Source organism: Agelaius phoeniceus, chromosome Z, assembly GCF_051311805.1.
Source record: "Agelaius phoeniceus isolate bAgePho1 chromosome Z, bAgePho1.hap1, whole genome shotgun sequence".
NCBI classification, from domain to species: Eukaryota; Metazoa; Chordata; class Aves; order Passeriformes; family Icteridae; genus Agelaius; species Agelaius phoeniceus.
Window position 1 is genome coordinate 71,056,136 of NC_135303.1, and position 26,592 is coordinate 71,082,727.

Here is a 26,592-nt window from a genome sequence, read left to right on the forward strand (position 1 = left end):
AAGTGTTTAACAAATTATCAGAAAAATTCTAAAGCATTTAGCAGAGTCTTAGTCCTTTTACCTAGGATACACACAGTAGCTTGTCTCCCCACTGCAGGCCGAAATAAAAAACTGCAGAAATTGTACAGTAGCATTGCACTGGAGCAAAACACTGCTTGCAGCATGTGCACACCCCAGTCCTCTCTATTCCACAGACACTGTCTTGTATTCAGGAGGGCTTAAAAGCTATTGAAACTACAACAAAACATGCTGAAAGAACAAGAATGCACATAACTCCTTTCCCCAAATGTCGAAAAACTTGTGGGAACCAGATTTCAGCTTTTTCATGACCTGTTACAACAAGATCATGTACAAATGGTCTAGTTGGTTGGTTTGTAAACAAACAAACAAACATGACAGGTTAGGTTAGATTAGACTTGTGTGTCAGAAATGTAAAATTAGCATGCTGGTCACAACCATACCCAGTAAAACAATCCTCTCCCTTGTTTTCAAACTCGTAGTTTTGTTTAAGGGTTGGTTTTTTTGGGGGGGGTGGGGATTTGTTGTTTTGGTTTTTTTCCACAGGAGGCTATAAAAAGAAACAATAAGCAGAAAGTACTTAAACCACAAACAAATGCAAGGAAGAGATAAGGTGAAATACTAAAAATATATCTGGAGCAGTTGCAAGCTGGTGAGGAAGCAAAGTAACAATAAAACATCCATGTCTTTATGCAAATGCAGTTAAAAAGAAAATAAATAAATAGGAACCAGCTGGTGAGAGGAAGAGCATGGTGGAACAAAGCACACTATGGGAATGAAAACCCAGGCTGTTACAATAACCTGTACTGGAAAGCTGCATGCATAAGAGAAGGTCAATGCAGTATTACTGTAATCTGACACAATAACAGCGTGCTAAAATATGAAGAGGAACAATAGGAATGCTGGAAATTCCACTGTACCTGTGTGGAGACTGATAGCTTGTTCACACTCTGAGAGCCTGACTGCTGACAGCCAACTCAGACAGCCTGTGCCATTCCCCAAGAAAACCCAGCAGGCCACCTCAGCAGCACCACCACTTCTTGGCAGCACTGCAGCAAAAACAGTTAGACTGACCTGGGGAAGGTCTGACACAAGAAGGTGTCTTTGCACCTTACAGATTCTTTTCAACACTAACCAGTATAAAAAGTGACATTACTAGAAGTCTTATAATACAAATGTTAAATGATTACATAGGAAAAGTGATACTGAATTCTACAAGAAGCTGTAAAAGAATGGCAGATAATTTAAATGTGTGCAAAAGAATGGTTAATCACTGTTTAACCTTTGGAAACTCTTGGGGAATTTGTAAAAGTAAGTTTAATACAAAAGACTGATATTTATCGAACAGCAGTAATATTTCTGAATTGAAGAATATAATGCTGGAGGGTAAAAAAAATCAACCTATACTCAACTAAGACCAAGAAACAGGAAACCTATAAACTCTTAGAAGCAACTCCCTTAAATCCATAAACAACATGAGAATATGGAAGTAAGTCTAACCTTTAAATGGATTGTTTCTTTAGAATGACATGCTAAACCCCAAAACTTAAATTACTAATTCTGTGGGAGGAGAAGAACAAGAAGGGTCTTCAAGCAGGCAGAGATCCCTCTGTGCAATTTAAATTATATTTTGTCTCCTGAAAATACTATGAAAAAATGCACAGAAGAATGCTGCTGAAGACAACTTGAATTACACTTAATATGGATTCATCATCCCATTTTCAAAGTCCAAATAACCCAGTTTCCTGATGGTAGGCTACCATTGAAAGTCTTCTAAATGAGGGATCACAGCCTTCAAAAGCTCTATACAGCTGCTAAGATTAACAGCAGTTTCCCTTCACTCTGCAGAGTCATGTCCTGAAGATCATGTTGAGCGAATACTAACATTGCTCGGAAAGCCGGAATTACCCTAAGCTTGTTTGAAACCATCAAAAAACAAGTGCCTAGCAACACTGAGAAAAATAATGTTGACTTGTCTGTTCCCTCATTTGCTTTCTAAGACAGCGGAGGAAAAAAAAGCATTAATTTAGGTTTGTTTACAGTGTACTTATGTATACTTATTACTCACAAATAAGTAATTCCTTTATAAGACAAATGAAGGACGCAAACATTTAACAGAGAAAACCTCAACTTGCCTTCCCCCCCCCCCCACCCCCGCCTTGGTAGACATAAGTTGTATTTGCATTAATAGTTAAAAACTGGGGTTACTGCACATTTTTCAAAAGCACACAATTATAAGAATATAGTATACCTTGATTGATTAAGTGAGGTATCAATCAAAGAACATAGTTTTTAAAAATTCATATTTAATTTGATAAAATAAGCATTAGCATAGAGCAGATTTTTAAGTCTGACAATACTAAAACACATCTAAATTAATTCAAAGTCATGCTCCACCAGAGTTTTGCAGGGAGAAACTGTTATTCCAATATGCATAAACTGTTATGGATGCCATCAAACGGATGCTCTGTAAAAACTAGACAGAGAGAAAAAGGAGAATACATCCCATCCACTGTTTCTGCCTGCCATGAAAACTAGAAATTTAGGCCCTTTTATTTCCAACAACAAAATTCAGGCAATGCTTTTTGAGGTGGAGTGATGGGGATGTGTATTTTGTTTTACTTTGAAAAAAGTTGTTAGATATATTCTGCAGACGTAAAGATATATTAATGCATAATATTATTTAGCTCCTAGTTAAAATTGTGGCATAAAGCACAAAACAAATACAGACTATGATACAGATCTCTGAGTTGGTAAAACGCTTTGATGTACCCACCAGAATATTAGGATACAAATCCCTCTGGTTAGTGACATTGTCTGAATTCAGTTCCCAGAAGATAGTAATACAGAACACCAAGGCTATAGACATATCAGACTTCTCAACTACAGTGAAGATTTTGAAACAGTAAATAAGTTTGCATAGATTTTTTTTTCCTCCTGCAGAGGAAGATTTCATAAGATATTGTAAATGTTCAATATAATTTAAAAATTCTAATTTAATTGCCAACAGTTTATGAACTCATCATTTCCATGAGGCTTGCCTTGCTATTTGATCACAGGAGTAAAAGCTTCTTTGGAGACAAAACACACATCTACAACTGTAATCTTAGAAACTAAATAACAATGTGACTCAGTTACTATGTTTTCACTTAGATCGGCTGGTATTCAGGAAGTGAGACTCCGATTACTAATCATATGAGAGAGCCCTTGAAATGATGAGTGACCTTTTAAAAGTTCTGAAGAATAAACATGCAACATGAAATCACTGGGAAACAGCTTCTTAAAGAAAACAGGTAATGGAGAAACTTAGTTGAGAATGTATGCATATCTGACACATCCTGACTTCAATGTTTTGAACCCAACAAGGCTGAGCACCAGCCCTCTACAGAAAGCAGGATTGCTTGTTCTTCCTCATAACTAAAACCCATACTTAGATTTTATTCACATTCCCCATATATGCTGTTAACACTAGAAGACTACCCATGTCACAAAAATTCTTATGCTGTGTTGCTATATTGTGAGCTCAGACAGTAGGTACACTAAGTCCATCAAACAACCATCAGAAAATACAATTAGGGGTTTTGCAAAACTGCATTTGGAAAAGACAGTAAAAAAAAAAATAGAGTATGCTAAAAGTGATTAAATCAAAGGTAAGCCTTACAACCTTTCACTGTATGCAGACATGATCTTTAGTAGAGAAATCCAAGAGGCATTCATGTAGAGGAATCCAATTTATTGAAATAGAGGTCAGTAATTGGATCTGCCTGGAGTAATTGCATATCATAAACACAATGAACTTGAAGCCTTGGTGTATATCAAGGGCTACGAATTAACTAACACCAGTGAGATTAACTGAGAAAAAGGAAAAGGCCTAATAGGATACTCATGCACTTTGAAACAGCTATGCTGCTTTCTCAGCTGGAAATAGTACATGAGAAGCAGATAATCTTTTGCTGTATCTCAAGAATGTATGTATCTCAAGAATGTATGTATGTGCTCAGATGTCCAGAGAACTGCAGACAGAGAGATCCGGAATATTTCTGGCAATGGAAAAAAAAAAAAAAGAGGAGGTGGGGATGGGGTGGGAAGGGGGTCTTAAAGGGAGATAGGATCAGAATGAACCCTACATCAAAACTGTTCAATTTTCTCTCTGTCTGAAAGGGGATGGTGAATGAAGTTTTATTTTTATTTTTTAAAACCAATCGAAGCATCCAGGAATTTGGACATAGCAGAATTCAAGTATGTCCTAAAAGTACAACATAAACTAGCATGAAATCAAAAAAGATAACATTCAATGAGGGCAAGTAGCAAGAAAGAGAAGTATATAAATACAGACTGAAGAACAGCTAGCAGTACTAAGTACTATAGAAAAGGAAGTGAATGTAAAATGGGTCACAACTGAGTAGGAGTCAAAAGAACAACAAGAGGACAAAGACAAAACTAAAATGTTCTAATTCAGAGATGTGTTCATACTCCCACCAAAACATAGAAAGCAGTGGTTACATGCACTTTCAAAGCATCCAGCTTCTTGCTTAACATTTCAGCAAAATACACAGAGATGGCAAGAGAGATCAATGGCCAGAGGTCTTAAAAATGTGACATGAGGGAAGATACAAGAATGATTCATATGGAAGAGTAGATATGATAGTAACTTGATTCATATGGAAGACTAGATATGATAGTAACTGAAGTGATATTGCTAGGATCCTAGAAACAGAATTATGGTTCACAATCAGCCCATAAACCCGCCACAGATTAACGTTTTGTCCAACAAACAATTTTGACCTTAAACACAAAACAGAAGCCTATATGGGTAGTTGTAAAAACAACTGCAGCACTGAATAGAGCCATAAGAAACATAATGGAACAGAAAAAAAATTTGTGTAGGGTCACCATTAAAAAAAAATCTGTATAAAGATTTTCTCTACCTTTCTTCCAGTTTCAAGTTTCAGCAAGAGCTATGAAAACAGCTGTGGCTGGGGTAAGCTTGAATGGCTGGACAGAAGTGTGGTAAGAATTTCAGGGTGAACTGAAAAGAGCTTTCTTATACAGTGCAATCAGTCAAACTTGAGGTTCATGCCCTTCACATGGCCACTCTATAAATTATAGGACAATAAATCAACCAAATCAAAACAGGATGTGCAGGGCAGTTGCAGTGTTTCTTGAACACCTCCTCTGGGATGCAGATGCAAGACACCCAAGAGGGTTTGCAGTAATTTCCAGCCCAGGTGATGCATATGCTCAAAATGGTCCAGAAATATTTATAAAACTAGATCCCATAACAGAATCTTCTGCTTGTCTTCCTGTCAACATTTACAGTGTGCTGCAGGAACATGCAAGAATGCCTTTGTATGATATCACAATCGAAGGTCATTTTTTCCTCAAGTTATAGTTATGTTAGCCCAGAGCCTCTCCATATTCCCTGTGGTAACAGCTAAGGCTGCATAAAGTAACTATGTAAGTGCTAGAAAAATGTACAAGTAACTATGTAAGTGCTAGAAAAATGTACACAGCTGTTTGATGGCAAATTTCAAGTTGGGTAAGGGCATCCCTTTACAGGAAAGTGGAATGAAAGTTGTGGCAGTTCAGGCTCAGACTCCATCACAGGTTCCCTTTATCCACCAAAACATAAGTTCTACCTTAGTACAAAGATTATTCAACACTTTCCACTCTTAAAATGTATTTTCATTGCTTACAACTTTGCCAAAATAGCAGTTTGGGCTGAAACTTTCCACACCAGATGCCTGCCTGAGGCTGAATTTTTTTGCACAAGTTTCAGCCAAACAATTTAGATGTTCTAGAAAATGAAGATGTGTTTTTCAGTATTAAAAGCATTTGGTGAGCTTTTCTTCAAGAAAGAAAGCTTTCTTGAAGTGTAAGTGTAGATAAACTCTTGAAGTGTAAGTGTAGATAAACTCTTGAAGTGTAAGTAAGTGTAGATAAACTCTTCTACTCTATCAGATGGTTCATGACACTGAGGAGTGCACATCTACCCTGATTTGGCAGCTGGAGGCCTTTTGTAGGTTTGCCCAGTGACTCAAACCTCCATAGTCTGCATCCTTCCTTTGTATGCCTTTCTGTCAAGCTGGAGTCCTGCTGAGACCAGCAGAGCAGTCACCCTCCCTGGGGGACAACACGTGATTTCAATCAGCCGTGGACCATGTTGGATCAGAGCTGAAATCAAAGCTCAAGTCAGAGCATGCTTTTCCTTCTCCTGCCAGTGACTGAGCTATGCAAAGGGCCATGCTGGCAGGCTGCTTAAGAGGGAAACAGTGAAAGAACTTCAAAAACTAAACCCAAGAAAACAACCCACCAAGCACACACAAAAAACCCAACAATAACCACACCATATCTGGAGACTGGGTGGGCTGAAGTAATGAAGTGAGCTGGAAGAGGATGGAGAATCTGGATCAGTGAGACAGCTGACTAGTGAAGAAACAGCTAAGGTCTCACTCACCAGGAGGCAACACAACCAACTTACTCAGGGATAGCAAATGAGTGGTAACAGTAACAGATAAAAAGCACCTAGAAGTGTACAGAATTTATTTTGCACCCTCAAAGTACCCTCAAATCTGGCATTTCCTTACATTTTAAAACTCTGCATGACAGCATTCTCAAAGGTCCCTTGTTTTACATCTGAATCACGACTTTACAATGTTCACACACACGTTGTGAAGAGTGGAATTAGATGCTACAGCAGAGCCAGCCTAGCAGGGACTCCTTGGAGACCAAACACGATCCTTTTCCTCCCATTCCCTGACACACTTTCCTCATTCCTTTTACCATTCTGGTAACCACTGGATCCCTCCATGAGGTGACTGAATCTGACAAGCCAGTAAAAAGTTAATCCAGAAGAGAAGGGTAGGGAAGAAAACCAGGAAGGAAGCACACAGGCATTTTCTCAGTGTGCAAGTTGCACTGGCTCCCAGTGAAGATGAAAAGCACCCCATTGGGCAGTAGGAAGGTGGCAGAACCAGACCCCAGAGAGCACAGGGGAGAAAACCAAGGCCTCCCCCTTCTTGTCAGATAAAGGCCTTCACCATGACAAGTTGAAGGATGTCATTACAAAAGTTACATTGGGACATAACAATTGCTTAAATCTCTCCATTGATTGGGGACCCTGGAAAAAGAAAACATGGCCTTCTAGAAAACATGTCAAAATGACTGATATTTCTTCATTCAGAGTCACAAGTCAAGTCACATGCTGGAATTATTTCACTTTAGCAATGCCTCAGTGACTCACTGGCTGCTGTGCAGTATATTACCCACAGAGAACTCATCTTAATTGTTTAGCTCATATCTATGTAGTTAGAAAACAATATAGTTTTATGTAGTCACTCTTATTTTTCTGTAGTTCAGTCACATTGGTCCAATTTTATCCATGGGCAGCCCACCCACTTCCACATTAAAACTAGAAAAATAGTTCTTCTGTTTTCATTAAAAGTTCTTCCTCCTTTACCCACATTACAACTGTACCCATACTCAAACAATACACTCCAGACAAGTTCTGAAGAGTTCTCTTTCTATTCTTCATATATAACAGCTCACTGACCCACCACAGCACCAAATCCTGGCAACCCTTCCAGTTAAAATAAATAAATAAGCCCTTAAACCCACTTCAAAAAAGGGATGGGGTGATCCAGCTCCCAGATGCAACACTTGTGTTTGAAAATTACAGCAGCGAGTGGCCTGAGGAGCAGCACTTCTGCCTCTGCCCTGAACAGCCCAGCCTTTGGCTCTGACACTGAGCAGGTGGGCTGCTGTGACCAGCGTGAGTCACACAAGAAGCCTGTGGTCCCCCACATACCTGTCAGAGAGTGCTAGGCGAGACCCCCCAAAGTTTCAGAGAGACCTGGGAAGAACAGCTCTCTTCACACCATGAGCTAGGAGCAAGGATGCTAATTGTAATCATGAAGCTGCTGATTATCCTGAGCATGCAGAAGACGTGCACAACTTAGCTTTCCAAATGATTCCCTGCAGATCAATCCTTATTGCACAGACAGACAAATCTGGCTGTGGCCTCTCCCTTCCCCACAGTCCTCTGGACAGAGCTGGGTCTGCATCACAGATCTGCAGCATGAGGTGTCCTGAAGCGGGGAAGAGATTGCCACACCACTCTCCAGCTACAGACCAGCATCATTCATCACACCAGCTGACAGGTTAGACTTGTGCACTTGGGGAAAAAAGGGAAGAGCAACAAAAACCCCACCACACACTGAGCAGTCTGCAGCAAGAATCAAAGATTATTGCATCACATTCTTGTGCTGCATTCAGGGCTTTTTTGGCCTGAGCTCTCTTCCTGACCTCATCTACCATGACTATCCTCCAAGTTCTGTCTCAGAGCTCATTTCCTCATGGGAGCTTAACAGAACTACAACTACACATGCACATTAAAAAAAAACTAAATATGCACACACTGTCCAAGTAAGCTCTCAAAGAACAAACCTCCAGTTGGTTTGCTTATCTAGTACCAGCAATCTACTTTTTTCCAGCCTTTGTTCCTATCTTCAATATACTGATTTTATTGCAGGATGCTTTTGAAGTCAGAACATTAGATATGCCTTCCCAACATAGGATTAGTGACAGGAGGCCTCTGATGGAGGCCTCTCTGGGCTCCTGGAAGGTGGAATATATTTTTTGAGAAACTCCATCTCTTTCTAGACTGTCAAGTGCTCAGTGCTTTTAATATTACATGCTTAATTGAAAACACCTTTACACTCACTCATGTGAGTTGGGTATACTAATCCTGAACACAAAATATGTCCTCTCAGAGTTTTAAATAATCAGTGTTAACATTTATATTTAAACATTCCAACTGCAATAAATATTTAGCTTAAAAACTGTTTCAAGTGTGTATCACATAGAAAAATAAAGTACATCTGTAAGATGTCCATGAGGACACACAGTAAAGAAACCAACAAGACTCAGCTTCCACCAAATAATAAGTACATTAATAAATTTGTACTTTAAAAAAAATCACATTTTCCTTTTTCCCTTCAGGAAGAGTGAATACTAACTTCAATAATTTGGTTTCTAGATAACAGACAGGAAAGAATTTCTCTGAGAGAGATGAAAGGATTTAGGTAACACTGTATATGCAATTAGAATTCCCAAATGTTTGTATCACTGGGAGTTCCTGTGGGTGCTGGGGAAATATTAGGCTTGGTTAAACTGCAGACTGTGCAACTTTATTTATAAACTCAGTTGTGAAACACACAATAAAAATCTATTTGACAAAAAACTCAATTTATTTATGAAATATCTGAATTAAGTTTCTCAGTTATTTTCAACCTAAAATTCCATTGTGTTAATATGAGCTGAGAAATAAATGAAGTCCCTTGAAAATGTTAGATGGAGAAGTAACAGGAAGAGAAAAAACTACTTCAGTTCAAGATTTCAATGTAGATATTTCACCATATATTTGGACAAAACAGAAATTTCAGATGTTTGTCACATGATTCCACTTCCACACAGTAATGATCTATTCAGTTCAACTGCCATTTATTTTCAGCAGTAATTACTCATTAGCAGTTGCATTTTGTCAAGACAAGATTTTGCTATTGTGAAAATATTTCCTGGGTAGTCAGGATATCCTACCATATTCTAAACCATATGTCCCAAAGGCTGATTCAAAAATTGAAATTCTAAGGAAAACTCCCCAGCAACATATTTCACCAAAGGAAAAGGTCAGAGAGGGAAGGACAAATAAGTTTAGCAGAAGGTTCCTTTTGGTCCATGCTTTTCTTAAGAAATGTCCAGGTCAATCAGACAAACAAGTAGTCCTATTCTTAACAAGGAAAATTAAGGTACTCATTACTGACAAAATAGTTTACAAACCAAATCTAATAATACTGAATATAGATTTGAAACTTGTGTAAGAGTTTACAGCCAATCTTGAAGAAGTTGTATTTAACCTGTTCAACCCACTCCCCAGAATACTTTACAGGGAGGAGCACGTTCAGCCATTTCTTAGATTTCAAACCTGTCAGAGAAGTATCTGACATGTATTTGGGTTTAACCCACTTATTACATCATGCTGAAGAAAAAAGTAGATTATGTTCCTAAAAGAGTTCAGACACTCCAAAAGCAAGCATTTCTTTTCAGGAACTTGGATTTAGACACATTACACACAATCTTCAAAATGTAGGTAAAAGAATAGCAAGCTTTTGCTGCTAGCTTGGCATGTGAGAACAGCAAAAACCCCAAAACAATTAAAATTACAAGTCAGGGCATGAAATATTCCCTTCTTTGATTTTTTTTTTCCATTGTCTCAGTTTGTCTAGGCTTTGAAAATGTCCTCCATTGCCTGTGTGCCAGAGAAATTGCCTTTTCAACCCACAACTCTAAGCACACTTGTTTATGTGAAATACAGTGCTGAGTCAGCCTTCATCCCTCAGGTCTAATCATAAATTATACTGCCAGGCAGATTTTGTAAAAGCTTTTAGCACTGATTTAGCCATGGAGATTGAAAATAGAATACCAAAGTGGAAAAAAAGCAATTATTGATGGAATATTCTCTTACTTAAGCCACATATTAAGGCTCTCTAACAAAATCCTGTTTTAGTCACCTACGCATACGACAAAAGTCAGCCCTTCAGGGCTTTTCACAGTGTAACAGAGGCTGAAGAATTGAATTAACAAAGAAACCTTGAAAGCATTAAAGGGACTTGCGTAGGGTAGAGCTAACTGGCAAGGAGTGTGCATAGTAAATGCCAATATGGGAAATGCTCTGAGGTGGGCCAAGCTGCCATTTGATGCCCAAAGTCCCAGGTTATTGCATTAGCATGCCCAAACAGAGTATGATCCTAAGTGAAACTCAAAGTTTTCAAAGTCTATTTGGGATATTTTCTCAGCCAGCCACCTCATTCTCCTTAACAGAAGCCTCTGACAGTAAAGAAAGTAAAACATCCTTCTTTACTTTCATTTTTGTAATGCAAACATTATTCACATAGTAGACTATAGGAATATGCTTCTTTTTAAATTCTCCTTACTTACATAATAAATATACAAAGGTGCCTGGGGTTTGTGTCCATAGCAATTAACCCCAGTCTTGCAGGATTAAAGATTACTGGAGTGGGCTACTTAAAAAAACACAAAACACAACTACCCTTTTGAAAGAAAACCTGCTTTTTGCTATGAGGAGCTCTGCAAGTTGAATTTCCATGCTTCTAACATCCGCTTGCTGAAAAACACCATTCACAAAGCTGAAAACAATCCATTATTCTTCAACTGCAGCCACCACTAGAGCTGACAAACGTTTGAAACAAGTCTGAAAATCATATTCAAAATGTATCCAATTCCAAGAGTACTGCATTACATACATTAGAAGCTACAGAGAAAATATACTCTCTAATCTCACAGAGTTACAAGAAAATCATAGGAAAAATATGTAGAGCAGTTGGAAAAAAGCTTCTTCTCTAGTGTAGTAAATTGCTTTCAGCTATGAGACACCTTACTAATTGAAAATAGCCTTTTAATGACCTTTAAGCTCAACATTAATTCATTCTGTTGGTAGCTGTCCTTGCGAAAAATGAAATAAAAATTAAGCTTCCTAGGTGTGGATTCAGTTGATTTTCCCATTCTGTTTCATTGCCATTTTAATTCAGACTTCTCAATTTCTGTCTAGCTTCTTTCTATAAAGTTAATATAACATTTGGCAAAGAAGAAAGGAATCATAAAATGGACCACTGAACCACAATGGTAGCTAGACAAAGCAAGAACTTCATGTGTTACCAGTCCACGGTCTTAACGCTTTGTGTCACAGATACCCATCTATCCCATTATCCACACATCTCTAGGAGGAAACAAACTTCCACTGTTCTATCTCCTCTTTCAAAGAGATCCTGCATTAACTTCTAGAAAATCAGCAATAAACTTCCTCAATCTCTACCCAAAGGTGTCAGCTCTTTGAAATCATCTACCTTATCCTCCAAACAAAAGCTCTGCTGCTACTGGCAGACCTGACCTTTTGCAAAATTCGCTGCATGAATGCTGTCAGACTGGAGCAGCTGCAGAAGCTCACCCTGTCACTCAGCCTGCCCATCCTGTTGGTTGTTCTTCCCTGCCACAGTTGAGATTCATAATATTTAACTACAAATAAAAGAAGCAAATGTCTCCATTTTGGCTGGCATTGGAAGAACAGAGGAAAATGATGACAAACTAATGAAGTAAACAAGACAAATTGAGGAAACATGTTGTGCCTTATGTGAAAATGGGAGAATGCATGCTGAAAATAGAAAGCATTCAAGTGAATGAAATACTGGAATATAAAGATATTAATGGCCTGAAAATGATCATGAAGATAGCATATGTAATCATCTAGCCTTACAAAACTTTCTGGTTTTTTTTTTTTAACAAAGATAATCACTATGATTCTATGTTTGGGACTTGCAACCTTACTGAATAATGCTCTGCGTAATTGTTTTTCTCCTGTGCAAATATTTACATTGCATTAGTGGAAGAGAAATCCATACTCTTCCATCCCTGGCTTAAAGCATCACCACCAAGTTACACAAGAACTCATGGCTAACTGGAAACAGCTGCTAAGCCACTTGCATCTCTGTTGTTTTATAATACCCACTAGTAACTCAGAGGGATCACATCTTACATCTGCTTCTCTTCACTTCTACATCAAAGTCTTAAATAGATAGATTGTAAGAGAAGTTGTCATTGAAGCTAGGTCTTGAGGAGAGGCACAGAAAGTCATGCTGCAGCTGCTGCAGATGTTCCTCTGTATGTTTACTAATAGCTGCCTGCTGAGTTTTAACATATTTGGAGCCAGGATTTCCAGATGTCTCCTCCAAAATTAATAAAATCAACCAGGAAGTTTACAGAAATAAGATGATCTAAAAATTTCTCCCTTCTCACAATTTTACTTCTGATTTCTGCAGAGGAACTGTACACCACAAAACAGATTTGCTCGCCTAACATAAATATGCACAACAACAGCATATGAAATAAAAGTGCTGCAGAAGATCCCAGATCATATATCACCACTTTCATGTACCAGAGACAGTCCTTGATGCTCAGCAGCACTGGTCAAGCCACTGCATTGCCTCTTCAACATGCTGTTCATATGTTATCAGCACACCAAAATAGAAGCTAGGGTTTGGCCTGACATTGATGCCCATCACCTCTGAGGAGACATTATCCATAAAGTCTGACAGCATAAATGAAATACAAGCTCAACACACTAAAATCCAATGAAAATTCATACCAGCATAAACTTGGACAAAATTTTTCTGTCCACCCTATCCTACACTGCCCTCAAGCAAACTCATCTAGCTTGTTTTCCAAATAAGTTATTTAAACAAAAAAGAGAAAGCAAGATATGATTCACTGCTCCAAACTTTCAAGCCATGTTTTGTTATAAAATGAATCCCTGCCAAGTCCCTTTATCAAATTTATCAAATATTTTCCCACTCCTATTGAAGAATTAATGTGCATCCATTCTTTTTAAAAAAAAATTAAAATAAAACCTAACAAAAGAGACTGTACTGAGGAATCCAGCTTCAGTGTACGCTGCATCTTATTAAAGGACTCAAACTGTTTTCAGCCAGCAGCCTACAACAGCCTCTGATTATGATAAAACAGGCACTTATATTTCAGTGAAAACTTTGCAAAGATGTACACATACAAAAGAGATGTGTGTATTTACAGACTTTCTTACCTCCTGCCAGAAATTTTTCTTTAAACAAAGAACTACTGTTTTTCCTAATGGAATGAACATTTCTAAAGTCCCAAAAAATCTAGCTGCAATTAGACAATATAAATCAAACCACAGTAATGAAACATGCAGATGACCCAGTTTTCTAACCAACATAGCAAGAAGTTTTTTTCAAAGTATTTTAGTGATTTTTAGCAATTTTAATATGCTTTTTTTTTTCTGTTAGACAGTTATTGTCCCTTCCTGGAAATTTTTTTCATTCTGCACTGGGAGAAAAAAAAATGCCCCCAAACCAACACCCTACCAAAAAGTATGTAAAACAAAGCAAAACAAACAAAGAAACACTAATGCACTACAGCTAAAAGACATAGTCCATGTGGGGAAATCATTCGAACTCTCCTTCAACACAAGAGTTAATTACATCAAACATAGATAAGACTTTCAAAATCTTAACCTAGTGTGAGTGAACAAGGACAGAACTCAGGACTTCTGGATGAACTGTGTCCAGCTTTGTTTGCTGTTTCAGGGAAAACTAATCTCTCTAGTTTGTGCTAACAATTCCATTCTTGTCAAAGTCTGTAATACAGACTTGTGAAAAATACTGACATCATAAAGTCTCAGGTTTTAAGAAAGTTCACAGAAAATTCTTCATCAGCTTGTTATCAGGCAGCATCAGCTGGTAAATGGCAAGTTGAAACAATTGCAAACTATTCTGGAGAACACTAAGTTAGAAAGAGATTTGATAAAAGCACATTCAAAAGAGTCTTGGCTCAATATCCTTTTCCAAAAAAGCATAGTATATACTTGTCATTGACCAACACTCAAACTGCTGCTATAGGAGCTTATCTATCAGCCTCCCATCTGCTCTGCATCTCTATTTTCTTTCCCTTTCTGAGCTAAAAGTCATCTTGAAAATGTGAGGAGTATAGCAGTAAGACTTTGAATCTGAGAACATCAGACCCTGTAAAGAACTAGTGTTTTCTTATTAACCCTGGGATAAGAAAAAAAAAACCAAAACTATCACTCACTTTCAGGAAGAACGTCTTATAACTTACAGATCAAACTTCACTGTCCCCTCTTCAGTCATACATCACCACAACCAAAATGGTTGCTCTCACTAAAGGTACAGTAGCACCCTCTCTTTAGATAAAGAATTACAAGTTGTCTTTCAGACCTAAAATCATTGCTTGAATACTAATTATTTTTATAAAATGGAAATGTCACCTTAGAACAACGAAGAACTGTATGAAGCAACTCTGCATTTCAAAGGTGGCAGTTATGGGTAAACAAAATACTGTGGTAGAATACTGCAGTGACAGAAGCTACATAATTTATAGTTTCTACAACACTGCAAACTCTGGAGTGTATTCCTACAATGGCTGAAAAGCAGCAGAAGTTAAGCAGTATGGAATGCTTTTCTCTGAATATAGCTGTAGGAAAGCTTTCCACTTACCAAAGAAAGGACTGGAATCTGCTCTTGATTCACTAATATAAGGCACACAACTTACCAAATGTCTGTGTGATTTAGCATCTCAAGATTTTCTTTTCTCCTTCTGCAAAACTACAGCTCCCCTTAGCCTTTTCTACTTTAGAAAGGACAATTCACCTACCAAGAATTGCTCTGTACCAAAAGCTGAGCTCTGCCTTGAAACAAAGGGGCACAGTTCAATTTTACCTTTCAAAAGGAGCAAGGAGGTAATTTGTTCAGCTATAACTAACAGATATAACTACTATCCACTAATAAGTAACATCAATGCTAACATTTAAAAATCAAAGGTAGTAATAATTATTTGGGGCAATGCCTCTTATTTTATAAAAATTATAAAGCCAGTATGTTAATCAGCATAGCTGCTGTCAACCCTTATTGTGTTAGCCATCATGCACAAGTCAGCAAAATGCTTTAGCAACTGGAAAACTCTGTCTAGATCCTTATCAAGAGCTGATCAGAATAATAAGATCACAAAGACTTGTCCATTCATTTATTAAAATAATATATTCCTTACTGCAGCATGTACTTCATCACACATCAGCAAACCACTTCATTCCACCACTTTTAAAAAACCTTTTCCATGGCAAAACCATCTATTTTGTTATAAGAAATTTATATCAAATAATACAAGTTTTACTCAACAGACTTTGTTCTAGACTGTGTCATAGAAATATCACTGTTAATGCCCTAAGAGACAGAGTTCAGTCTGACTAGATCTTTTTCTTGATCCTCAAATCAAAGAATTTAAACAAATTAAGCTGTGAGTTGCAGACTATTTATAAATTAAAAAGCAGGAGAATATAAACCATTTACAAAAGATTCAATGGATTTTTCATCTTAATATACTCATGTCCCAAAGATGAACACTGCTTTTGTTCCAAAAATAATTAGCATAATGACAAAAGGTCTAGTGTTTTATATACTGTTCTCTATCTCTTGCTCTCCTCTTCTCAGACTTCTGAAATATCCATGGCTATTATCTGCAACATTTCTCTCTGAGCCTCTTTTAACCCTGTGATTTATGGACTCCCAAAGTGAAAAAAAAGTCTCAAATATAATGAGGTAGAAGAAATAAAGCTACTTAATAGTGTTCTAGGAAAAACCTTTTGCAGGATTTTTCAAATAACGTGCCAAATTCTGTGAAGTTCTAGAGGACTGTTTTAGCATGAGGTGTGTTTCAACATATACTTCACTACTAAAGGTGTAGTAGCTCTCACTGAAGCCAACTGGAGTTTTACACATACCTTCAGAGAACACTGGGCAGAACTGTACCTGTGTCACTACAGACACAGATACACCCTTTCTTGTTCAAACGTAATTGCATGCACACAAACAGCACATGAACAGCTCTTGAAAAAGCCACAGCTGTTTCTCAATTCAAGGATTAAATTCAGGTGGATCATATAACAACTCGTACACAGTTGTGTTGACTATTCCAAGTTTTAACATCGTCAACATTTTAAAAATGTGTAAAAAAATTGGGTGGATTAGGCCACCCTGGTTGGAAAACCTGACAAAATACATAACTTCATATAATTCTCACTGATTTAGGCATGCTGCACATTGCTGGACCTATACAACAGACACTGCATCATTGCACTCTTTGCCAGTTAGTAAATGGGACTAACATACACAAACAGCCGAGAATATAGAACTGATCTATAGATTAAATTCAAGTGGAAAATGGTCTCACTTTCTCTTCACCCAAGAGTCTGCTATTCTGACTCCTGTTTCTGTTGGATAAGATTGTAAATATTCATAGGAATATTGAAAATCCAGCTCTATGGACCTATTTTGGAACATGATCCTGCTACTAAATACATTATGTTTTATATTACATTAGCTTCCAATGAATCACACTGTAAAGTTCTGTGTCACATTATTTAATATATTATGTTTTGCAAATATTAAGTCAAACTTATATAGTCCCTTTGTGAAGCACTGGGTATAATTACTTAAATCAATACTTATTATTTCATCAGCTGGCACAGAAAACAAAGTTCCATCCTCAAAATACCACTGCACAGTTCCCAGTGTTATTAATTTCTTTTTTATTAGCATGGATATTACCACAAAAATATGCTGCTAGCTGAACTTACAAGCATGATCCTGTAAAGAAATGTGCAACTATAGCCGATACCTATCGAAACCAAGTGAGCACAAATGATTTCTAGCTCTTGTGATTTTATCATGAGTCATATCTAGTGTTTTCCTTGAGTCACACATTTAGGAGCCTCAACCATGGTGCCCATAATTACATTTTATAATTTCATTACTGCGGTGAGAAAGAGAGGAATCTGTCAGTTTACATATATGCATCAAGACACTGAGCATGCAGGCGACACCCTTGGTCACATGCCAGACTATTTTGTATCAAATTTTGGTGATACAAAACCAAGGCACAGTTACAAAAGTGCTATCTGCTAATGGTAATTTTTGAGTGAATGCTCAACAAGATCCACATACATGAATTCCAACGTGTCTCCTTTGCTGTGTAAAAATTTCAGAAACTGAAAGAAGTTTCATTTTTTTTCCTCACAGAGAATAACAAGTATTTATTGGACAGCTTTTGATAGCAATGGTATGCCATTCCACCCATGTATAAGATGGAACAAGCCCAGAACTGCAGGGACATAGATGAAGTTAAATCTTATGGTTGGGTTATTTTTTCCTCTACCAACCAAATAAAATTAATGGTCAGTAAGTAAACAACACTGACTGGGCCTTGGTTGCTAAAAGCTGTTATTCTGTTCTATGATTTCAAAATGATTCAAATGTTATTCAAGGTACAAGTGGACATGTAAGAATCAACACTTTAAAAATCAGAAGGTGACTGAGAAAACAAGTGAAGACATAGTTTATATTTTAAAATTCATCTCCTCTGAAAAGCCTTGAAACTCTTACTAAGTTTTTAAAAGCCATAAACAAATTGCCTTTCAATATCCACATAAACATCTGCAAATCTGAACCATTGCTGAGAGCAGATTCTGCTATTGCAGCACTGACCAAAACAACTTAAGGCAGTAACAGGAACAAGAAAAAAACTTCTCCTGCCCTCATTTCCAACACGTAAAACTTTCTCTCAGGTTGCACCCAGCAGGAAGCAATTCTGATTCCACAATGGATAAAGCAGATGAACTAACAGATCTCTGTCACATCAAACTGTTACAATATTTCATATATAAACTAATTTGCCATTTAATATGGAAAACCAAAAAGACCCCAAAATAAACTCTCTCCACGAGACATATTCAAGCAAGCATGAACATAAGGGTTCAACAGAGCTTAATGCATTATGGGAAATTTGCAACAAAATCAACTATGAGCTTCTAGAACATGCTGTCATTTGCTAAAATAAGTAAGAATGTGCTCTGGCTGCTATTCTTAAAAACATTCCCATCTGGCCTCAGCAAACAGGAGAAGAGTGATGCAATTTTCATGGCACCCAAAGCCTCAAACCCAGACACTCATCACCTAGGTGTTAGCAAGCCCTTACACAAGGCTTCTCAAATTACTGCTTCCCACCAAGACCTGAAACTGGCTCCCTTTAACATCTGTTAATCTAATTGGTTCCTACGAGCCCATAACAATTAAACCTGTTGTTGCAAGGAGCAACAGGGAAAGGGGATTTTATATATCCGCATCTGGGCTGTTAGCAGAACAAATGGACTGCATCTTACCAAGGGCTCTCACCAAAATTTGGTTACTAAACTGTGAGAAAAAGAACAAGCCTCAGATGAAGCTGATGGCCTCAGCAAGTGGGCTGAGCTCAACGTACTGATTAGCTGCTCTGTCACAACAGCAGTCACAAATGGGGACCAAGGCTGCCCTATTTCTCTAGTCATCAAATGCAACAAAGTTAGCGAAAGGGATGTCTATATCCATGGCAAAGATGGATTGAAGAACTCATTCAAAGAGTAAACAGAATTTTTGCAAGATCTATTATGAAGCTGACAATTTTTGGTTAGCCTGTAATAAGAAGGAAAAGAATGGAACCAAAATCCTTGTTTAGATTCAAAATATTTTTTCAAAAGGGATGTAATGCAACAGCTGAAGAAACTGAGCTCTTTACTTATGCAAAACACTTTAGTGTATTTCAAGTAGAAATAACTTTTTTTCCCGTAAGAAGAAGTGAAAATGGAACTAAGTAATAGCCAGCTCAGTATCAGCCCTGGTCCCTTTTCCAGACATTTAAATACATCTCTGTGTACTCACAGCAGATTGTCACCCTCAAAAGGAATTTTCATATATCTAAGCAATGTGAATAAAGGCTTGCAGAGCAGGAGCTGCTAATGATACTCAGTATCATTAGCCTACAGAAGAAAAGGAATGAAAACTCTGTAGTAAGTTTTGCAGATGTCTAAGCACAAACATCTTACACTCTGAGAAAGCAAGTAAGCCCTGTGGTTTTATGGCAGTGTACCGGAGTAATAAAGCTTATTTCTTGTCCTTTCTACAGTCTAGTTTTAAAATGATTTAACAAAACCCCTCTCAGAAGTGTATTTGCTCTGTGCTCTCTGCTATACTTTCCACCCTAGAATTAAGCCCCAAAGCAGCTGAGCACAACACTGAATTGAGGTGACATCACAACCCTCAGAAGTTCCTCAGAAGCTCCTTCAACAGTCTAACATTTTAGACACCTCACACTTGGACACCTGAAAGTTTACTAGCTCCCATCTTGGGGTGTAGGAAGAACAACTGTTATTTATTTTGTGGGAGACAGGGAATTAAGCTTTCAGCCTTTGTGTCCTTGCTCTCTAGCCACTGGCTTTCATTTTTTAAACAGTTTTGCTTGCTATTCATCCCTTTCTTAATCTGCTTCTCTAATTTTCATCAATCTTTGTGAAACTCTACAAAGTCAACTTTTAAAAACAGAAATGCTTTTAACAGAGGAGTTGAGACTTGATACTCAGAAGTGAATGCAGAAACTTCTCGCTTTTCCATGTGTATTATTTCCATGCGTATATTTTCCAGAGTATTATAGAAGATCTGAATGTATCTGAATGTATCAGATCTGAATCTGTATCTGAAAACCCTTTCCCCCCCCACTTTATGGGTGCTTCCTTAGATGGTGACAACTACAGACAACTACTACATTCCACTACTTCAGCCAAGAAACAATTTCTTTTCTCTGATTATTGCAATACACTTCAAACATATAATAATTCGGTCATTTTGAATTGAACTCAGGCAACATTAGAAGATTGCTCAGGTTATGTAGAGATATCTGATGCTTTAATAGGTAAAATTATTAAAAGTGTGCCAACATAACCAGATTACTTCTAAGGATACTCAAATACCTTTAAACACACAAAACTTCTGATAGGCTTTCCATAGGTTTAATGTTTTGAGCTGTGCCTCCAGATGCATTTGGAAAAAAGAACATAGCAGTCTTTCAGACTGTCACACAACATGCTAAAAAATATGATTTTGCACAGCTAATCCTAATTCCTATCTCATCACTGTTAGTTGAGCACCATCCTAAAACAGAAGTGATGAATTTTTGAAATAACTTGCTGAAATGCAGCACAGATTAGTGTGCTATTATTGTCCATGCATTTCCTTTAATAAGAAGGAACTATAACATATATTAGTGATGAAAAGAAATAAAAATAAATGGGATAAAGGCTTCCCAAGTGAGAGTCGTGGCATCTGGTGCACTTTCTTTTGATTCACTTAGATTACTCAACATGCAGACAAAGCAGCATCCCCTCTACGTGACACAGTCTTAGTATGCTAGTATTAACTTTGAGGTAGAGTTGCTCCAGCTGCCAGGAAAACAATTATTAAAAAAAATACAGCAACAAATAAAAAGAACTTGATAACAACTATACATGAGAATGCTGGGGAGGCAGACTTAAAAAAATGCTTTAATTGCACAAAATATAATGTCTTTACATATGCCCGTGCAAGAGTATTTTATTATCATACAGTTTCAGGAAGAAATATGAGCAATAGTAGCCAATTTCATGAGAGAAATATGCTCAGCACAATCTGGAAAACTAGTTGGACTTCAATGGATGTTTTCAACCTCCCTAATATAGAATTTCTTTTTGTTCTTCTCAGATTCAACTCTTCCAATACATGAAAAAAAAAATATCTACAGGGAAAGATTTCTCCCTCATTTAATAAAATCCATAAATCTTTAGAGATTATAAATTTTTTTCACTGTCTACTGCATTAAATTTTACCCCCAAAAGAATCTTTAGGAAAATATTTATCTTCCTGCATGATTTCTATAAGAAGTGGATCAGAAAACAATGTGGAAAGGACTATGGCAACCTTCTACAAGTAGACAAAACTATTTTGCTTTAGGGAAAAAAAAACAGATTTAAAGAGATATAAAAAGCACAAAACCAAAGAAAATAATCAGCCTACATTTGGTACAGCGGGTTTTTTTTTTAATTACAGCAATATAGAATTTTATCAAGCTTTTAAACTATAACATTTAATATTTAGAAACAATAAAATACTTATTTTAAATGCATTCTTCATGGGCATATTGAAGTATTTTAGGATATTAGTATATAGCATAAGATTGACCCATCTTTGGGTCTGGTATGTTGCCTCACCTCCTCCCATCCATTCCTCCCATCCATTATATGGCACTGAAAGTTGGTAATGTTCTCTCGCTGTGATATAGCCCTTGTCTCAAGTCCTTCTGCACTACCTGGCAGGGATCTGTGACTAGTGCTCTGAGGGAAGCATTACCCCTATGCAAAACTGCAGCAGTATGATCAGAGCACAGCACTCAACTGTCAGGGATACCTTACTACATACATTAGTATATGTCCTCAATTAACTCACATCCATGATCTCATGCTGATTTAAAAATCAGTGAAGGAATTCTGGTGGTTTCCTGGTATTCGTAACAAGTTCAGCCAGCAATCTTTGCTCATCAGGCTGTTTGTAACAATCATTGAATGCTTTTTCCATGGTCTGCCTCCATAAGTTATTGGGGAAAAATATATTCTTACATTCCAATTATGCACATTTAGACGCACAAATTTGAACAGCCGTCAACAGGTTATTTTCCAGCTTGCTTAGAGGCTGTAATACCTTCTTCCATTTAATTGCTTTGGGAAGTAATTCAACAGCTCCAATAGTTTAAAGCAAGAAAGGCCAGAAGGATGTAAGAAAATTCCTCTAGGGGACATTGAAGAAAAATGGTAAGATAGCCTCAAGAAATGCAAAAGGAATTCATTATTTCAAGCAGCTCAGTTCTAGTTGGTAATAAAGTACTTGGCACCACCACTGAGCTCTCTGCACTTACTTTCTTCATAAAGTTAGTCATCCAGGGTTGAAAGCAGGTTTCAATGAAACTGTTGGTGAGTTCTGTCACAATTTATATAGATTTCACTGACAGTTTCTCTTCAAGAATATTTCTTTTCCCAGACATCATGATGGCCGTTTTTAAAATAATTATTTGCATGCACAAGGATAACACATCTGCTTATCTCCAGACACATGTTGAGCATTCAACTCACAGATCCTGTACTTTGGAAACAAGTCAGTAAGCTGCAGTATGTGGTAGAAGAAAGAGGGTGGGGGGGGAAGGAATAATGGTAAAATGTAGTCTATTTAGCACATCTGAAAATAAGCTTAAGCTCAGTTTAGTTCCAGCAGCTGCCTATAATGGAAAAAATGAAGACTGGCCGTTGCCAAAGAAGTGGGCAGTAAGAAATAACAGATGTGAATTTCAGCAACATCATTGGCTAGGTCCTTTTCACAGATGCTTGAGAGCCAGGGTCCCTCTTGGGCCGCAGCATTCTCAGAGGCACACTTGCTTTTTCTCCTGCTGAACTGTTGTTCCTCCTGCTTAGCTGAATTCACTCAGCAACCTCGCCCATGAATGCAACTGACAGGAAACATCCATGTCCTCACAAGCATGTGTAAAGGCTCCTCACTTAGTCAGTACATTTTCCAAAATCATATTAATATTTCATGTCTCTCTTCCTCAGTCCTGTTCATCCCTTTTTTGTTTCATGGAAACTTATGGTGAGTGGGGAAGACAGGTCCTTCAGGACAAAATCTTAGTACATGAGGCTCACAAAGAAAGCAAGATCAAAGAAACCAATTTAAACTGTTGCGTACATTTTTTAGAGAAAGGGCAATGAGTGAAAAATGCCCCTTAAAGAGTCAACTCCAATTACACAAATAATTTTCAAGGATGAATCAAGTTTCTTGATGGAGTTTAAAGGGGAAATTATGAATATAAGGTCTGTAGAAACTATCACATCAAGAGCAGCTCCTGTCACCCAATTTGCAGGGTTAAATTGACTTCAGTTTAAATTAAAATAAAATGAAAGGTTATATTTAGGCATTAGAAATATGCCTTGAAATTGTAATGCAGATAAAAAGATAACTGTTACTTTAGGGAAAAAAAAACCAATTAAAAAGTTGTATTAGAAAAAAATATACCCAGTACCAGCAGCTAATATCATCAGAACTGTAGCTGGGCTGTCACAACCATTATAAGACACTATTCTATTGAGTTCAAAATATGATTGTGAAATGCAGCTCTTAATAAGCCTAGGTTTCCATGCTATGTCTCATTTGGTATATTTATTACCTGTTGCTGAAAGAAACAGCATCACTCTTCCCACCTACTTCCAGCTGCTTATTGTGTCTTTGTCCCTTTTGTTGCATCTAATAATTTCTCATCCACAGGACCAGCTAGGCTAGCATAGGTTCCTGATTTAGTTTTTCTTCACTGGCAGTTAGGGGTTTTTTTTCTGAATCAGCTGCTTACCTTGAACTCACCTTGGGACTGGGAGCTGATGCAAGAGAGGGAAAGAACAGGCTGAAGTATCCCTTTTGGCATCAGCCTGAGTTGCACAAGACCAGATGCAATATTAAACCATGCTCTGGAAAACATTACTAGTTTTCTTCTTGTAGAAGAAATATTCAAGTGTTTTCAGGATTCCACATAATACAGTAAGTTTCTGAGAGCTAATGGGAAACTGAGAGGAAAAACTGTAATACTATAGCAAATGAAGGACTCCACAGGACAACAAAGCACAGTGACAAGGACAGAGGCTCAATATGTGGACAAAAGGTTTTGCAATCTAAGTCGACAAGAGAAGTAAGAACTCATTACCTTTCCTAATATCACTTAGCAGGTTAATAACAGAGGCAGAAGTCAAGTGCAGGAGTTGGGACAGGCAGCTCTATGCACTACATCACACCTCTTCCTGTAGCAGCAATTGCTATTTACTCACTGCTTCTGGTACGGCATCTCCATGTCACGAACCACACTAGGTTCCATTAATAATAACACAAAAATGAACCATTGCATTTGCTAATCCATAAGCAAATTATTAGTTCAATGTAGTTTACTCCACCTGAAAGTTGATAGTGCCTTCTGAAAAACTTGAAAACATAATATTTTTCTGACTCAGTAACATGTCCTTTATTCCCTCTAATGACAGACAAAATTAAAGAAAATGGAAAAAAGAATTCCAATTTTATTTTTGTTCCTATTAAATGGAAGTGAGGTGAAATTTGGAATTAGTACTTTTAGATTATAGGTGTTTGTTTTTTGTTGTTGGGTTCTACAGGGGGTTCACCGGATGGGGGAAACTGTTTTGTGATAGTTTTGTGTTAGGCAAAAGAGACACACAGGACTTTTTTGGTCTTTAGCTTTTTGTTTATTGTTATCTTATCTAAAGTTTTGCACACTGTCTAAACTAGACTCAGCACGCAGAAAAATCTACTTGTGCTGAGTCATCTCACTGGAGTGTGGATTACCATCAGCCATGACGTGAGGTCCTGGAAGGATCTTAGCACCTCTGCACTAAGCAATCACTTTTTGCCTCATATTATATGGAAAACAAAAATAACTGGTGCTTTCTTGCCTAATACAATTTCAGAGTCTAACCATTATGTTTATTAGAAAAGGCATTAATAAGCTTCTATCATACTTATATTTAAACAAAAGGAGCACACACAAGTGTGCTATATGAATGCTCAAAAGAGTAAGCAAAATACTGAAGATTTTATTAAGAGATTAGCAGAAGGTAATTTACTCCTTTAGAGTTTTATCTTAGTTGTTTTTTTATTGCTTCCAGTTACAATCTTATTAATTATTTTGCTACAATGGAAGATTTTTATGCAAATAAGTGCTTAACTATTTTCAAATGTTTCCCCAAGACAAATTATGCCATGCCTTTGAATAAAATGTAGACAACTTGATTTTGCTGTGTTCACAAGAGAGACAACATTATTTACATATTTTGTTATGAAGGAAAAGTTATCATTTCAATTTTCATTTAAACATATTAGATCCTCACAGTTAATCTTATCGGTTGTGCAGTTTTATCATCACCACTACACTTAACCCTGTACACTGGTTTCCCACCTGCTGCTGCTAACAGTTGCTCAAGTTGTTTTTTAAGTTTGGTTATTAATGCACATGCTGTGTTTTGGTTCTGTTAAGTGTTATAGGACTCCCCCCTTAGCTGGTCTGAGGCACATTATTATAAAGTAAGTTATATTATCTGTAACACTATCCAAAAAGCAATTCAAAAGAATTTAATAAGAGTCTCTTCAATTCTTAAGCATCTTGTTCTTAAACAGCATCAAACTTGGAGAAAAGAATATCTGTATTTCTTGTTGAATATAGATTTATGAACTGTCTATAATGCTTTCATTCCGTCTGTGCACTGATGATTACATGGATACAACAGTTTAGTCCTAGTAATTGTCAGGCAGTGGAGGATGGCAGCAAGGGGCAGATTAAAATGTAGGCAAAAAAGAATTATCCAGAACTAACTGAAAAACTTTAAATTCACTTATCTAGTTTTTCTAGCTAAATGCTAGCAGAAATAAAGAGGACATAATAAATACAGACCTACATGAATGCAAATATTCTAAACTGAGATGCATTCTAAGTTGTTACTAAATGCTAATTTTTGAAAGGAAGAGTAAACATACTTTTCAGAGACCATTACAGCAAAAAAAGAAAAAACAAAAAAATCAAGGCAAAGGCTTCTCACTGCATTGGTCATCAAAGTAAACAGCACATGGAATGAAATATATGGGTTCTAAACATTTGCTGCCAACAGCACTGAAATCAAACAAAATCCCTTAAATATGAAATATTTCACGTAAGTTGGCTCTGCCATGGAAACCAGAGAACTAGAAACATTACATTATTCCAAATAACCATCTCTTGGTAAGAAAATGCAGTTGGTTTTTGGAAGTATTATTTTGCTCTTCTTCCATTGGTCTCTTTCTCCAGGCAGCCAGAGACAGGACAAGAGGAAATGCCTTCAAACTGCACCAAGGGAAGGTTCAGGTTGGACATCAGGAAGGATTTTTTTACTTAAAAGGTGGTTAAGCATTGGAACGGGTTCCACAGGGATGTGGTAATCACCATCCCTGGAAATGTTCATGAAACAACTGCATGTGGTGCTTC

At 37.2% G+C, this 26,592-nt stretch overlaps 1 protein-coding gene across 3 annotated transcripts in view; it reads right to left on the reverse strand.

Moving 5' to 3' along the window:
* LHFPL2 (LHFPL tetraspan subfamily member 2) overlaps window positions 1-26,592 on the reverse strand; it is a 120,251-nt gene that overhangs the window by 31,221 nt on the left and 62,438 nt on the right. The window lies entirely within an intron of this gene.